Below are 18,607 nucleotides of genomic sequence, written 5' to 3' on the forward strand. Positions count from 1 at the left end.
TTGATGTTTTTTTTGTATTTCAGTCAATTAATAGAAAGTAGATTGCATTAATTAGACTTTGTTGCATATATTCTTGATGTTAATCATAAGAACATATACTGTTTGATCTGCATATGTTGAAAAAGATAAGAAACTTGCATTTTAGCAGCTTTTTGTCTTTTCTTTTGCATTAACTTGGATTGCTTTCTCATTTTAGTTTTAATTTATAATTTCATATACAAATTAAAATTAGTAATTTTGTTTTTACTATTTCTGCAGATAATTATATTTCAATTCTTTTTGTCCTAGTTACATTCAGTTATGAATGTTATATCAGACAGATGGAGCGCAAGACTCTGCAGCTAATCGATCATGAGGGCCTGGGTTAGGGTTTTTGGATTCTGCAGTATTACAGCGAACCATGGATGGTCACCGGTAACCCTGCTTGGACAGTCACCTGTCTTGCCTCATACTTTACCTTAACTACCTCATCTCCTTTCAGCGCGCTGTAACAGTATTATGACCTGTTGGGGTTTTTGAGGGGGGTTTATTTTATTGTTTGGCGTTTTATTACTAGCCATTCACCTGTCGACGTTCTGCTCGCTTTTTTCTGGCTGTCCGTTTTATCGGGTCTTGGGTTTACACTCTGTTACCTAGCTATTCGAGGTGTCCTCCATTCGGAGCAGCTGTCACCATGGACGACCTCGATGCCGTCGATTACTCCGAAGACCCGCTGGAAGGGGTATCCATCTAGTGCTCCATGTTTTCCACGTCTGCATGTATGCTTAGCTCTGGCCTTTCTAGAATTTTCCCTACTTTCTCCTTTGCGGAACCATCACGGTCATAGTCTGTGGTCCTCCCGGATGACCCGCCTACTTGGCCATCGCTTTCTACCCCCCCACATTCCCCAGCTACCCTCGGTTTTGTCTCTGATTGTCTTTATCCTAACCCTGGTTTGGACATCCAAGTATCCAGAGTGTCGCTCCAGCAGATTATCCCCCCATCGTTGACAGTTGGAATTACCGGCTTTCCCCCACAGGCCACATCCGCTCCACCTTCTGGCAGCTTTACCACCATTCCACCTCTCGCCGGTTCTATTCCTACCTCCGTTGGTAACCCTAACCCTCCCTCGTCTAACCCTAACCCTCCCCCCGCGGTTTCTGGCCCTCATCCGAACCAGGTACAACATCAACCACCTCCTCAGGGTTCTAAGAAGAAGTACAAGTGTTACAAGTCCAAGGCAGATGATATCTTTCTCAGACTTGAAGAGGACATACAGTGGGGAGAGACTATGGATTTCGCCGACAGAGTCTTGGTTGGGCGCATCAGAGGACGAAACTACACGGCTGCCCGTTTGAAAGCCTGGGCTTCCGAGGTTTGGGGTCACCATCTGGTGGACATCCCCTTCGTGCAGACATTCGTGAGGGGATGGTTCGCACTGAGATTCGCTCGTGCTGATCACACCAACTGGGTATTATCCTCCTACTGGCACTTTGAGCATGCCCTGGTACTCCTGAAGCGCTGGACGCCTCTATTTGATCCAGAGACTGAGCAAATAGGTATTGGACCAGTATGGATTCGGCTCCCGGGTCTCCCTTTACAATATTGGTCTGAGGACATTTTCAGGCGGATTGGTAATGCTATTGGCACCTACATGGATTATGATAAGTCCTATCAATACACAGGCATGATGGCTTATGCTCGGATTCTTATCAACCTTGATACTTGGGGCAGCCTTTAGGAGTTCACCATTATTCAATGGAGGGACACATCTCGCAAGCAAATCATCAATTATGAAGGCATACCATATCGTTGCCGCAGATGCCACAAAGTGGGGCACTTATACAAGGATTTCCCCCTCTTGCAAAAGATCAGGGGCTCTGAACAGGGCTTGGAGATGGAGCATCCCAGTGGTAACCATACACAACATGACATTGACGTTGAACTTGGAATGATCGACAAGGATGCAGTGGACACCCGAGGAACTCTGGAGACAGTGGGCACTGACAAGGGACTCTCTGCCACAAACCCTTCTTCGTCTCCTCCTCCAGCGGGTACCAGTCCAGCATTGGAGAACATCTCGAGGTCGGGTATGTTATCTACATCCTCCTCTCTCTCTACTCCTGTATCTGGTATTTCTGAAGCTCATGCATCCCTTTCATATATATGTACATCTCCTCCTTCTCTATCATATTCGGTCTCCTCGACGATTATTGGATCTCAGGGTATTGCCTCTCCCTCCTCTCTTCTTTGCTCTCTTCCCTTTCCCCTTCCCATCACTGCCCCCAGCATCCCATCTATGTCGTCATCCTCTCTCCCTTCTCTCCCCTCCCCCTCCCCCCTTGCATCCCCTCGGTATGCTCTCCGATCTAGATCAAAGGATCGTGGACGTGACGCGATTGGATTGGACCCTGAGATTACCCCTGCCTCCCATAAACCCTCCAGGGGTCGACCATCCCATCTCACTAAAGCCAGACACACTGCGGGTGAAGAAGTTTCCCTCGGGCGGCAACAAACTATTGATAGGGCCCTTAGAGCTAGGAACGGCCCTCTGCCTCACCCTCCATGAAGCTCCTATCCTACAATTGCAGAGGGTTTGCTAGCCCTCCTAAAAAACTAGCACTCAGAAGATTGCTCACCTCGACACAGCTGGACATTATATTCCTACAAGAAACTCTTTGTTCGGTTGTTTCTCTTACCACTACTTTTAATTCTTGGCTGCCGAATTGGACCTTCCATGCCCTAGACGCATCTGGGAGATCGGGGGGACTTGCTATTGGACTACACAACAAATCTATGGAGCTCAGGAACATTTGGGGAGGTCGGGGATTTATAGGCATGGACATATATGCCCACTCTATAGAATCTGAAGTGCGCATTATGAATGTATATGGTCCATGTGCGGATAGGGAAAACTTTTGGAGATCCCTTCTGGACTCAGATTTCTTGCAGGCAGACAACATCATTCTTGGCGGAGATTTAAATTTTTCATTGGGATACAGTGAATCTTGGGGACACTCGGCCCAAGTAGATGGCCTCACAGACACCATCTCTACCTTACTTGAGGAGCACTAGTGGGCAGACATTCCATCGGCCAGGATTCAGTATACATGGACAAACAACCGCAATGGAGACCACAGCCTTGCAAGGAGACTTGATAGATTCCTCATCAAAGAAGCTTTTTTGAGCTTGCATCCGCGCATTCGACAATGGGTTGGCACTGGAGGCATTTCTGATCATCGGCCAATATTTTTGGAATTGGACGATACAAATCTGAGGATTAAAAGCCCTTTCAAGTTCAACGCCTCTTGGCTCAAGGATCCTTCCTACATTCAAATGGTCACAAATTACTGGCAATCCAACCCTATACAGGAACACGAGGATCATACAGCATGCTTTATCAGGAAATTGACAAAACTTAAGAGGATCTCCAAAATTTGGGCACACCAGAAACGGAAAAATGATGATAACACCCTGAGGGAAGTAGAGATGGCCATTGCCATCCATGAGGACTCTTCAGCAGGTACTTTCCTAACACAAGAAGATAAAGATCATTATACCTCCCTCATCACGAAGCGTTCCCAAATTCTGAAGGAAAGGGAGGAGAGCTGGAGGCTCAGGAGCAGGGCAATCTGGCTCACTGAAGGAGATGACAATACTAAGTTTTTTCATAAGTTTGCTAATGGCAGAAAGGCCATTAACACTATTTGGGAACTTCGTAACGATCAGGGTCAATCAGTATCAACCCAACGGGATCTGGCTAGATTAGCTATTGACCACTTCAAAGGCATCTACAAGGCGCCCAGAGCTGTGAATATTATGGAAATCATGCGGATTGCTGAATACTTTCCCAGATTTGTACAGCAGGAAGACTCGGAGGACCTGATGATGGAAGTGTCGAAGGAGGAGCTTGAGGCGACTATAAAATGGTTTAAAAAAGACAAGAGTCCTGGGCCGGATGGGTGGACCATTGAGTTCTACATAGCCTTTTTTGACATCCTGGGGGACGATTTACTCAAGATTGTGGAGGACTGCAGAAGGAGTGGAAGAATTTCCCCGGCCATCAAATCCACCTTCATTGCCCTCATTCCGAAATCTGACAATCCCTCCTCATTCAACGACTTCCGACCCATTTCCCTCTGTAACTGCCTGTACAAGATTATTGCAAAGATCATAGCAAACCGACTGAAGCCTATCCTCTCCAGGCACATATCCTCGGAGCAGTTTGCTTTCCTTCAGCACAGACAGATACATGAGGCTATAGCCATAGCGCAGGAACTCCTCCACACTGTGCAGATGAAGAAACAGAAAGGCATGATTCTGAAGGTGGACCTCTCAAAGGCTTTTGATAGAGCTAACTGGCTCTACATAAGATTACTTCTGACTCATCTTGGCTTTCCCTTTGCATATATCAAATGGATCATGAGTTGCATTAAAGATGTATCTTACAGTGTGTTATTAAATGGGGAAGCCACATCTTTCTTCCTCTCGGAGAGGGGTCTCAGGCAGGGATGCCCACTCTCCCCACTACTTTTCTTACTTATCATGGAAGGATTAAGCAGGGCCATCATATCTGCCTGCAATAGGAATCAACTGGCTGGCATTAAGATATCTGAGAATTTTTATCTCACCCATCTATTATTTGTTGATGACATTCTCATTTTTTTAAATGGCAGTATTGGTGACACCACGGTCCTACAGAATATCTTCACTCTTTTTCAACAGGCAACCGGGATGACTATAAATGATGGTAAATCTACAATTACTTCCTTTGGCTGCTCACAACATGAGATTATATTTACCTCACAGCGCTTCCCTTTTACCTCACTGAACCTGGAGGACGGTCTTAAATATCTGGGCTTTAGGCTTAAGCCTAATGGGTACAGGATCGCGGACTGGACATGGCTGATTGCGAAAGTGGAGAAGCGCCTTCAGGTTTGGTACCATAAATACCTATCCCGTGCAGGTAGATTAGTCCTTATTAAAGCTGTGATTGAAGCCACTCCTGTTTTCTGGATGACTCTGGCTTGGATACCGAAAGGTATACTGAACAGACTTCAAAGTATATGTTGCAGATTTTTATGGAATGGTAATCAACCGGGTAGATTATTTGCCTGGGTCAAATGGGACACTATTGCAATGCCTAAGAGATGGGGAGGATGGGGTATCAAAAGGCTTGATCTTTTTTCCAAAGCCCTAGCAGCAAAGCTCGGTTGGCATCTTATCACCTCAAACAGCCTCTGGTCCCGGGTTGCACAGGTAAAATATATATGGCCCATGAACCTGATGGACTGGTTCAGACAACAGCACAGAACTAGTAATAACATCTCCAATGTATGGAAGGCGGTCATTAATGCATTACCACTCCTTCGTGAAGGCATTACATGGAGAATAAAGGAGGGAAATGCTGTTCGTATTGGCACGGACCCATGGGTTGGTTGTGGAAATGCACACAGACTACCGGCAGACTTGATAAGGCATTTACACAGTAGGGGTATCACCCACATCAAACACATCGGTGACAGGAACAATTCCTCCTTCCTACAACAAGCATGGAAATCGGCTCGTGATCTGGACATCCCTATATAGTGGCGACCTGATTGGCAGGAATACACGGACGCTCTCACACATGCTCACATCCAACTTTCCGAAGGACTGGACGAGATTATATGGGCCTTTGCCAAACATGGTACATATTCTCCAAAAGCGGGATATATGAGATTAATGGAACCATACAAACCCCCGAACATAAACCCGACTTGGAGATTACTCTGGAAGCTCAAGGCGGCCCCTCGCACCCGCTTACTGATGTGGAACATTTTGTTTGATAAGATACCCACAGGGTCAAATCTGATGAAAAGATCCTTCCACGGCCCTTTCTGGTGTCACCTGTGTCGCAATGATGAAGAAAATACTGATCATCTCTTCCTACATTGCCCCACCACTAAGGCACATTGGAATTCCATCATTTCTCACTATCCTAGCTTAAAATTATGGCAAGGACACAACATTCTGGATGCCTGGAGCACATGGTGTCAAAGTCAAAACGGAAAATCCAGAAATATGCCTCTTCTAGTTTGCTGGTCACTTTGGATTGCTAGAAACCATTCTATTTTCAACCACAAAATACCCCACTGGCCTGCCATCCTGCTTCATACCATTGCGGATTATGATCTACTTCCCGAGGAGGACTCCAATGCCCCTCCCCGCACCATTATACCAGAAAACATAGACAAATCAAAACCGTGGGCATACTTTGATGGCTCTGCGCAGGAGGCTGGATGTGGTGGCGGAGCCATTCTCTACCTAAATGATGCACATTGTTACAAGATCCAAATAAATTTAGGCAGGGGAACCAATAATTATGCTGAACTCTGCACTGCTAAACATCTCATTCATTTTGCATTGGAAAAGAATTGCAGACATCTACAGCTGTTTGGTGATTCCAAAATCGTTTGCAATTGGTTAAATAATGCATCCCACTGTAATGCATTTTCATTGAGGCATATATTAGAAGAAGCAAAAAGATTGATATCTTCTTTTGACTCCTTTACCTGTCGCCACATTTACAGGGAGAAAAACACGAGGGCAGATCACCTTTCCAAAGAGGTAGCACTTAGACAGGGCAATGACTGGCTGATCCAGGAGGAAATAGATGGGACCTACCACCAGCATTATCACAGACCTTTTGTGGATACCAGAGATAATGGGCTACAAGCCCTATAATATGATCTGATAAACCTGTATATAGCATGTTTGTATTTACATCTTTTTGGTCTATATTTATGTTTTGAATATACAGCCCAGATTTTGATACTTAGTATCTCTCTCTGTGAAGAGACATCTTACAATTTTGATGTTGTTCTCTCTATGTTAGAGAACAGGCATAGATATAGTTTTAGCAGATAACAGACTCCCTGTGTGGAGGTAAAACTTTTCATTACCTTTCTGGTCAAAAGTTTTGTTTTCGAACTTGACAGGAAACTCTGCCTCCATATGCATATGCCTTTGCATCTACAAAATGTAATTTCTTATATATCAATAGAAATTACGACTTTTTTCCATGGGAAAAAAAAAGTTACATTCATTTATGGTCTTTACTTTGTTATACCATTGTTTTGTTATTATTTGTACAAACCTTAATATATTATTTTGCTAATGATTATTTGATTTCTATATAATATTCTTGTAACTCATATTCTTCTTGTATAATTAATAGATTTAATGTATTTTTAATAGTTATTAACACGTAAATTAAATTTTATTATTTAACTAGTAGTTTTAGCAACATCTAATAGTACTTTTAGTTTTACATAGGTAATATAGGTTAGGATTAGTTTTCCCATGGTGTTATTCTTGGCAAGAAGAGGAATCCAAAGGTTAACAAAGATTTAAAACCTATCGAGAACAACCATACCAAACAATTATGCCTATTTAAATAGCTTTGGTCTATGTCATTTCTCCCTTGTTGAGTAGGGTGCAAAAAACTCGTGTCAACAGCGTGGAAGGTGGGGAATGATTTGAAGGTGATATTAGGTCAAGATCCTTGGCCTGGAAGTGGCCAATGCCATTAGTTGCCTCAGGCCCTTGTTGGTTGGCTCAAATAAAATGGTGTCTCTCGTAGTTCTCATATAATTCACCCAAATTATACTACTATATGGAGGTAGGGGTCACTTTCGGCAAATGATCTACAAATTGATCAAGAATTCAGGGAAATTTGGAGGGGTTAATTGGAGGCGTTGGTAAAGGGCCATATCATAATCTCTAAAGAGGAGGATGAGTTGGTTTGGGCTCATTCTTTAGATGGAACTTATACTCCAAAGGTGGGTTATCTTCATTTGAATGTGGAAGTTGAAAATGGTGTGGAGATGTGGTGGTGGAAGGGGTATTGATCAGGATTAAGATTCATGCAAGTCACGTCTATTTATGTGGTGTATCTTAGCAAAGAAGGTCCCTAGCTCAGAAAATTTGCAAAAGTGGCACAAGATTGGGCTTACATGGTGCCCTTTATGAAAATCAAATGGTGAGTCCATCAAGATTCTCTTCATTGGTTGTCCTTTCTAGTTCCAGATCCAGTATAGTTGTCCTTTGGTCTATGGTCAGTGTTTTGTTTTCCATGGACCTTCTTTGGAGGAGAATTGGAAATATTAGATACATAATAGGAATACTAGACCCTTCAAGGCTTTGCCTATTCTCATTTGTTGGGGTGTTTGGTTGGCTCGAAACAAAGAAATTTTCCAAAACTTGTCTTCCAATCCAAACAGGGTAGCTACTAAAGTGCTAGTTATTTTGGGTCATTTTATGCATCCTAGAACTTCCATTTGTGCAAGAGACCTTCCACATGTTGAGCTTGATATTTCTCACTCATGGAGCTTCTTTGATGGGGTTGAACAAGGGGAGGATCATCTATGTGGTGGTGGTTTTATCTTACATCATTCTTATCAGTATCGTTTCAAAGTTAGTATGGGAATTAGGAGTGGCACCAACAATTTGATTAAATTACTGTCTTGTCACTCTCTTGTGTCTTTTCCTAGGGAAAAGGGTTGTGAACAACTTCAAGTGTTTTGTGACTTTACTGGTCATAGATTAGGTTAATTGGATTTAGAAATGTCACAGTATTGACCTTGTTTATATTCTAGAGGATTTACAAAGATTAAAGATTACTTATTCATATTTTTCATGCACTCATATTTACAAGGATGGAAATAGTGAGACGGATTGGATTTCTAAGGAACTTTTGTAGTTGGATCAAAGCACTTGGCACATTGAATAAATCTTGAATGATGCTCACTACAGTTATTATCACAAGCCTTATATGGATTTTCAAAATTATCAGCATTAGAAACATTACTTTTTGGTCTTATTGTAGTTGGTCTTTCATCATATACTATGTTGTCTAGTTTCTCATGGAAACTTTGTTTGGAGCTTTTTTGGCTGTCATTTATGGAACTATTACTTTTTCATTAACAATGGGTATTTTTTTTGGCTCTATTCTGACTTATGGGGTCAAGCATCTAATATACTTCTTTATGATGGTTACATGTGACTTTTTTCTACTATTTTGTGGCATTGAGGGATTTGGGTAGATCCACTTGAATATCTTCTAAACTATGTATCTACAAAATGTGATTTTGTTTATGATCATAAATATAATTATTGTTTTTTCTTGGGAAAAAAAATAAAGCACGAGAATTTATAAAGACAAATTTTAGGGTACTACAAAATATTTACTTATTAAGATAACACTAAAATCTCATAAAAAAGTGAAACTTATTAAAAAAAAAAGGCAACCACAAACAAGAAAGAGGTGAAACCTTTTTTTCGTTTGTTTTTTTATAAACAAAGTTTATGATATAGCATATACAAAAACATACCATACCATATAACACCATCTATACCAAAAAGGCTTTGGAAACCCTTAATAGTCTTGCCCCATTGAATGGAAGCTACAAATTGGTTGTGTTGCATGGTATAGCCCATGTCCAAGTGTCAACCACACGTTGGGAACTCATGAAAGCCCTATACCCTCATTTTTTGGGTATATCCAAAGAGAGGTGTGTTCTACTACACAAAGGTATCGGTAAATCTGACATAAATTTCCTTTATGCAAAGAAACTCTCAAGTACTTACAGAAAAACACTTGTGGGAGGGCAATCATAGATCATGGTAATAGTATTAGAGTTTAAAAAACAAAGAGTGCAAATTTTGATTTCTTGGCGCAAAACGGTCCACTTCTCCACCATTTTACTAATTACTGGCAACCAAAAGGATCTTAGTCTACAAGTAGAGGGTTTAATTGGTGATTAAGTTGTGTAAGGACCACAAGCACTACTAAACTCCTACCAAACACTTTTTTAGGTAGTAAAAAAAGAGAATCACAAAGATGGAATTGACCAGTGTTTATTATAGATTAAGCAAGGTGCATATATGATAAGAAAAGGGCCCAATAGGTAGATCTCACAAAATCAAATATGTTAAAAAAGAAATTACCCAAAATGGACACTTACAACAAAAGTTGTTAGCTTCAAAAGAAATCGTTAGGCTTGGTTAAAACAAAATATGGTTTGGTAAATATCAAACCTTAAAAGTGACTAGAAAATGTTAGGTTAAAAAAAAAACCAAAGCTATGTTAGGAAAAAATATTAAAGATGAACAAAACAAAGCCAAATTTTACAAACTAATAGTCATTCCTAGTTGATTTCATTGTTCTGAATCTAATGGTGAGGTAGTATTTTAAAAAAATATATAGTTTGCAATGAAACCCTATATTTAAATAAAAGCCTTGATGGCTCTACTAGGTTTCATGACAAATCTACAAAATAAAATTGCTCAAGTTGGAAAAAAATGTTGTTACTCAAAAATAAATAATAATAATAATGAAAGAGGTAAAAAAATGGTAATATTCTCTAACACCATGTTACAATATTGAAAATATATATAAACATATAACAATATAGAACACAACAAAACTTTAATAATCTAGCCTCCTATGCATAATAACAACATTTAATCAATAAAAGAAAGGAGACAAAAGAAGAGAAGGCACACCATATTTATGTGGTAAAACCCCAATTAGGGAGACATCCATGGGAAGGTAATGTCTTTACTATTTTAAAAAATCTTCAAGCTTACAAAGAGCACCACCACAAATGCTTACTCACTTTAAAATGATAAGATATCACATATTTTCTTGTGTGTTTTATGTGAATCCCAAACCTCTATTATATACTAAGTGGTATTAAGATATTACATCTCCATAATACATGTGGGATATTGCAATTTCACATCTTTATATAATAAATTATTACAAGGGTATTTTACTCCATGATGAATGTGGGATATATCTTTTTTTACATAAAATTGGAATTTATTCTAACATAAACTAGACATTATTATCTTCCAAAGTGACATAATCCAACACCCTTATCATGCAACCAAGCACTTACAATCCATTAAGTCCAACCTCATACAAATGAGATTTATCTTTTTAGAACTCTCAACGCTATCAAATTATAAGCACAACAAACCATGTGAATGCTAAAATTGTCAAGCCTCAGTGGCCAGGTGCTAAACTACAAAAGCACTCAAAACCTCATGTTATTAACCAAAACTTTACCTTATATCGAAAATCAACAAACCAGGAGATATCCTATATAACACCTCTATTATATAAGTTTTATGGACAACCAGAATATCAACACCTTGGGATTCAATCGATATCAGGATATCTGCGGTCGAGCTATACATGGTAAACACTTTATAGAAACCTTGATATGGATATGTTCTAGTATTTCTTTTGTCTACTGGAAAAATCTTTTGTCACGTGGTTCAATTAGTTGATGATGATGGAACTAGAGTCTTCACACTTTTCCAAAATGAAAATACAAAGAAAAAGCTTGCAAAACAACCTCAGTTGGGGCAAAACCTTGATGAGGAACTGTAATATCAAAAGATTGAGATCAAGTGGAATGGTCTAAAAATATTAGGACATTAGAATAAATAATTAAGAGTTATGTTGGAAGTAGTTGAGACTCGATTTGGAACTTTGTGAAATGGAACATTGCTACTAAAGTTTTGGATGTTATTATGTTGAGGGCCTTAAGCCCTAAGTGTTATACCTATACACCACATGACCAAGAGAGGGGACCAAGAGTTGAAGATATTGGATATCAGAGAATTAAAGAGTCATGCCTTAAATGGAAATGCCAATAAGCCAATATTCCAAGGGCCTTAGGAATGTGGGTGCTACACTTAAGAACTTCGTGATCAAGAGATGAGACCAGGAGCTAATGTGACCTAAAAGAATTTTGCAAAGAATTTTCATTATAAATAATTTGAGTTTTCATGGGAAATTAGATTTACTTAAGATTTATGCACCTCATACCTATTATTCACATTCTATTGTTCAATGGATTTGTCACTCATTGCTCTGTCACTGCACCTTCTCATTCATCTTCCTTAGACTTCATACTTCATTCCTCTACTTCCTTTGAGCATGCTTCTTATTCCTTAATTCAAAATCAATGTTATATAGTGTTCTCAACCATCTAGATATATATATTGTTATATTGCTTGAGGCTAGGCCAACTCATCGAGGAAATTTCCTGGATTTGGGCTTGCTATTAGGAGCCAACTTAAACACCGTTTGGGACGTTTTCATTCATGGGGGAGATTAATGCTTGATTTAAGGGGTTGATATGAGTGTTGGTACTCTTGACTTAGACCAAATGAGGCTTGGGTCTGATATTTTTCTAAGAGTCGAGTTAAATATGCCTTAGATCCTCCTTTAATTTGGGTATTATGAACCCAACTTGGGTCTCATGGAAGTCTCCCTAGCTTTTGACATCAATGGAAACACATTATGCAACAATCCCCCCATTTTTCATTAATGACAACATTTAGACAAATTTGGAAAAATTTTGAGCTACTCCTCATGACTACATCCTCTCCTTTTATATATAGATTATTCATTTGATTGCATTTTCTTCATTCTCCCCCGTTTGCATCAATGGAAAAGGGATGGTCCTTTTAAATGTAATAGTTTATGCAATTTTAATTTCTTCTCTATTACACTAATAGAAAGAGGTATACTCCCCTTGTCTACAAATTCTCAAATTTTGTCATTGTTTACAATTTATCCATATTTTCATATGCCAGGAATAAGTGTTAAGTTTAGGTATGTTCTATGCTAGAGCAATTTATTTAAATCTTCACAGTTAGCAATCATATCAGCGTTAAAGTAAACTGCAGATAGAACATAAATATAAGTCGCAAAAGATAAGCCAAGACAAGAGGACATAAGATGTGGCGCTAGCCAGGGACAAACCCCACAATGTGTGGGGAAACCCTTTGATCAAATCTTCTTTTATCTTCAAAGTTCAACAAAGAAAGAGAGAGAGAGTACATTTACAACAGAAGTCAACACTTTGACATATCTAGATCTAAGCATAGATCATCTCCTATAACGATGAGATCAGTTGAAGACATTCTGCTTCAACTGATTCTCCAAGGTGACGACTTCACCTATCGTAGTGTTGCCTTTCATCCATTTGTTGCACATAACTGTGTGACACCATGCTATACTGTCACATGTGTTGAACCTTGATGACTGAGCTGCTCCTGCTCTCATCATCATGCTGCTCATTATTTATCATGCCCACTGCTTCATTCATCATCATACATCACTGCTTTGATGAGAGGATTATACACCATAGCTGTTTATCCTAATCATTTTCATGATGTCGAGACTGAGTCCTTTTACAGGTTCACTGTAATACCGAGATCATCTTTATGGCATGACAGTCTTACTGTTCCATCTCCATCCGATGTTTTGTAGCTACAAGAGTATGATGTCATGACTGTTCTTATTCATGCGGAATTAGAACAACACTGGAATGCCGAGATTGTTCAAACGTTATGTCATTTTTGTGTCTGTATGCTCCAGTTATCCAAGGTCTTGACTGTGACTGCACCTAATACCCAATTGAGGTGTAGTCAAGCCCTAGATTTGGATCTGCTCCTTCATGCGAGAGGAATGCAATATTTTTACCTCAATTTTTGATGCCCTTAGACAAGTTCTGTTGCTTCTTCATTCCGGATACCCTCATATCTTGCCTGCAACTTCAAGTTTTGACTGCGGCTCCATGTCTAGAATGCGGCCTCCTAACAGCGACTCCTTTTCCATGTGAAATCACAGAGCCATCTGAATATGCGTGAGTTCTGTGCTTCTATGGTTGAGTGAACAGATCTCTGCATTTAGGGCATCAACTCGTGAACAGGTCTCAGTGTTTAGACTTCTTCATGACTACGTGGAAAGTGTCATCATATTTCCCATTACAGCATATGAAATGTTGTGTAAGCTATCTCAATGACCAACGTATATATAATTGTTGCGTTCATTGCCTGAGTATATATGACTGCATGATATTCATGACAGCGTATCTATGTTTTATTGAATACACAGGATATCATTGTTTCATTGACCACCGTATAGTCCCATTGACCTGCGTATGGGTGCTTCATGAAGATCGTAGCTAGGTCCTGCGGCTGTGGTTATGACTGCGGCTAGGTCTTCAATGAGCAGCATAGTTCCATATGCTTTGACTGCGTTTTACTTCAGGACAGTGTATTGTATGTGACTGCGTTCCATACATCATGAAGTGTATAAATATGACAGTCTATATGACTGTGTTCCATACAGCATGAAGTGTATAAATATGACAGTCTATATGACTGTGTTCCATACAGCATGAAGCGTATATATATATATATATATATATATATTGCTTATGTTGTGCATGACAGTTTATGTGTTTCCACCTGCGTGTATATATATCCATGAATAATGTGCGATTCTTTCAACCACATACATTTGCTGCGTATGACAACATATATGTTTCCACCTGCGTATATTATATGGCCAGCGTAATGCTATGCGTATGGCCAGCGTAATGCCATGCGAATATGTATGAAGTGTTTCCATGAACGGCGTAGGGTTTCACTTCCTGAACAGCGTATAGAGATTCATCATGAACAGTGTATAGGTTTGCATACTGACTGTAATTTAGGGCATCATCTACGTGTGAGCTAGGGCATCATCTAGGCCAGCGTATTCTATGTTCTCTCCTTCTCCAAAAACCCAAGACGTGGAGAGGAGATCACCTCAAGAATACGTGTTCAAATGACTTCAAGTCTTTGCCAATTTATACTAAAACGTAGAGGTTGAATAGACACGTCGGTTGGGCTTCTGGAGCCTACATAAGAGTTGGTCAGCTTGATAATAATTACATAATCAAAATAAATTCATATCTCCATAAATACTTATCGGAATCGGATGATCTTGGGATCAATCCTACACCTCTCGATGAGAGGGATCCAATAAAAATATCAACTGCCATAAATAAGTTGACCCACATGGAGTTTGGCCCTAGTTGCCAATTTAACAATAAGAGATGGCTCCACCTAAAGTTGTGTTTCCATTAACCTTTTATTTTTATGCACCTTCTCCCTTTGGGCATCGAAAGGGATGCTCCCCCTAAGTCACTACTTCTTCTTATTTGCAACTCCCCCTATTATAATTATAACATGAGCAAGAGGTTCCTCCCCCTAAGCTTTATGCCTTTAGATAGGCTTATTCTTTTTTCTTTATATCCTTTTAAGCATCTTGTCAATAACTACTTTTCTTGCCAATTGAAGTTCATCATTCATTTCACTTTCTCTACACTAGTCATTGGTTCATATCTTGCAAACTTTCCAGTTCATCATTCTTCTCCTAAATCTCATTCTTTATATGTTATATGTTCTTGATGATACCTACCACCTCTTACTTTTCTTGTAGCTAATTTCTTTTATTAATGAGATGAGAGGGATATTTCTCCCAACTTCTACCTTAGATATTAAAATGTGCCTTGGGGAAGAGGTTTGGTAAATATGTATAAAATATAATCTTTAGTAACAATATATTTCAGCTTAAAATTTTGATCAGCCACATGTTCTCTTAGGAAATGATATTTGATTGGAATTTGTTTTGTCTTCGAATGCATAATAGGGTTCTTTGAGATATTGATTACACTTGTGCTATCACAGATAATTGATATTGGTCAATACCACTCTATCCTGATGTCCTTCGGAGTTTTCTTCAACCAAAGAACCTAGGTGAAACATGTTGTTGTTACAATGTATTTAGCTTCAGCAATAGATATAGAGCTTGAAGTTTGTTTCTTATTCAACCATGAAACCAGACAATTTCCCAGAGAGAATGCTGCACCACTAGTGATTTTCTTGTCATCAACACTTCTAGCCTAGTCTGCCTCTATGCATGTTGTTAGGGTAAAATATTTACTTATTTAGAACCATAAGCCATAGTGCATAATTCCCTTCAAATATTTGAAAATCATGTTTGCACCTTACACATGAGGTCTCCTTTTGTGCAGATTGAAACCTTACAACTAACTCTACAACCTAGATGGTACTAGGTATATATGCTGTCAAATACAACAAGCTTCCAATCATAGATCTATACATAGTTTAATTTTCATTTTACGATTCATAATATTTGTTTAATTTTCATCCTATAACCATGGGGGTGCTAACCGTTACAAAATCAGAAAGGTAGAAATATTTTTTCTTGTTGATAATTACTTGTGATTTATTTGAATTATTATTATAATTTTTATGTTCTTCTTTTATCTTAGTTCATCAAGTGATTAAGAAAACCAAAGCACAAAGATCAAGGAAACAAGATGGAGGCGCACAGCTAGGGAAAAACCCATATATAGGGGAAAACCCAGTCAAGAACTCTTCCTTTAGTAATTCAAATTCTATAGACCAAGACCCTAGACCAACATACCTTCCTCCTCCATCAAGTCAACTTTCCAATATGTTTTAGCACACTTCATTACTCTCTTCTTATCCCCCAGCTTCACTAGTAGCTTCAAAATTTAGGCCTCCCAAAAACTGCAGAAGTTCGGCCCCTCCAGTAGCTTCACACGTGTGGGAAAAAGAGAGAGAATTTTCAACTTCTTATGCTTGTGAGAGACCTTCTTCTCCTTCACTATCCTTTTCCTTCTTCTTCCTTGGAATTCACACTTTTTTTGGCCCCAGAAGTTGCAGATCGAACTTGTTGTGAGTGAGTGACAAATGAGGTCGAGTTGCTGCCTTTATATAGTGATTCTGCCCCCAGTTTAGGCTGACTTGTCCAGTTTGAGGTTGACTTGGTGGAGGAGGCCTAATTGACTTATTTTATAATAAAATAAATTTCTTCTTTGACAAATAAATCCCAAGAAGGGTCTTTTACAATGTGACATGGACAAGGACACTTGGCATAAACCCTAGAAGTCTTCAATGGAGACTTTGACCTAAAAAACAATTGACCCAAGCATGAAACCCATGCTTTAATAAGTCAAAATTTCTTTTTATTTATTTTGATAAATATAATACAGCATGCCTCAAATACAATTATGAAGACCGACACTAGTTACATTCTTCAACACTAACATGAGCACAATGTTCCATTCCAAAATTATTCAACATTTCCTTAAGATATTTGGTTGAGGAGATGAATGTGCCTTTAATTGATTAAACAACCTGCAATCCTAGGAAGACTGGTAATTTTCTCGTCATAGGCATTTCAAACTCTTTCTTCATTTCTACTACAAACCTTTGGCTCGTTGTGTCAATGTCACTTCCAAATATGGTGTCATACACATAGACAAAAATGATTAATAGGTTACATTATTTTTTTTGATGTACATATTGTGATTTGTTTCTCCCTTTTTGAATCCCTACTATTATAAGTATTTATCAAGTCTTGAGTACTAAGCTCTTCGATATTCCTTAAGACTATAAAAATCATTTCTCAACCTGCATACATAATCTTTATTTTTTGATATCTAAAATCCCTACAATTGTCCAACATACACATCCTCTTCCATGTTTCCAATTAGGAAACATGACTTCACATGCATTTGATACACCTTAAAATGTTTAAAATAAGCAAACACTAAGAACATTTTGATGGCTTAAAGTCTAAATATTGGTGAAAAAGTATCTTAAAAATCAACACCTTCCACTTGTGAATACCCTTTACAAGCCAATCTAGCCTTATTTCTCACTAATTGTCCATCCTCATTTAATTTGTTCCTAAAGATCCAATTAGTGCCAATTAAATTCATATCCTTTGGTTTAGGCACAAGTTCCTATGTTTCATTTTTCTCAAGTTAATTTAGCTCTTCCTCCATATAATTTACTGAATGTTCACCTTTAATAGCTTGTGTAAGGTTCTTAGGTTCTATTCTAGTAACAAGGAAAAGTTTTCATATTGTGGTAAGCTGATTAGTTTCCTTCTAGTCTAAATTCTTGAATATTTATCACCAAAGATTTGATTTTCTGGGTGACTTTTTTAAACATACGTGGATGGAATCTTTAGATGATGAAGATAATTTTTCCTCCTCTTCCTCTTAGTCTTTCTGCTCTACGTTTTCTCTTGTTCTTCTTGCTCTTCAACTTCTTATTTTATTTCCTCGTGTTATTTTTTGAAAACTTCCTTTGGATATTCATTTTCTTGTGGCTTTTTCTTTGAAGGTTATGCTTCATATATTTTTACATCAATGCTCTCCACTATCTTGTGTAGTCTTTTGTTGTAAAATTTGTATACCTTGCTTCTAAATGAATAGTCAAGGAATATCATGTTAGCTCCCTATAATACTAGTTAATTCCCTCATTGTTATTAGTGTAGCCCCCTTATTGTTATTGTTGTGCCTATGTAGCCCCCATATTTTTATTGTTGTGCCCCATAGAAGCCCACTATTGTTATTGTTGTTCCCTTACATTATTATTGTTATTTCGGCTCTAATTATATTGTGACCCCTTAGACTCCTATATATAGAAACGAGGTTTTTTCATTTGAATCATCCAAGAATTGTTCATTTATTTAATTTTTCATTGCTAATTTTGAAGTCATTGATCTATATCTTCTTTCATTTTATGAGTTGGTTGCATAACATTGGGTATTAGAGCTTTGGATTCTAGGCTTTCGTTGCTGCAAAAAGGTCATCGTGGAATCTCCGATATAAATTTTTTTATACGAGCTTCAGAAGTTGAAATTAAAACCCAGTGGGGCCAAAATCTT

Source organism: Pinus tabuliformis, chromosome 2_2 (genome assembly GCF_031772625.1).
Source record: "Pinus tabuliformis cultivar Carrire ecotype Pingquan chromosome 2_2, CPIR1, whole genome shotgun sequence".
NCBI classification, from domain to species: Eukaryota; Viridiplantae; Streptophyta; class Pinopsida; order Pinales; family Pinaceae; genus Pinus; species Pinus tabuliformis.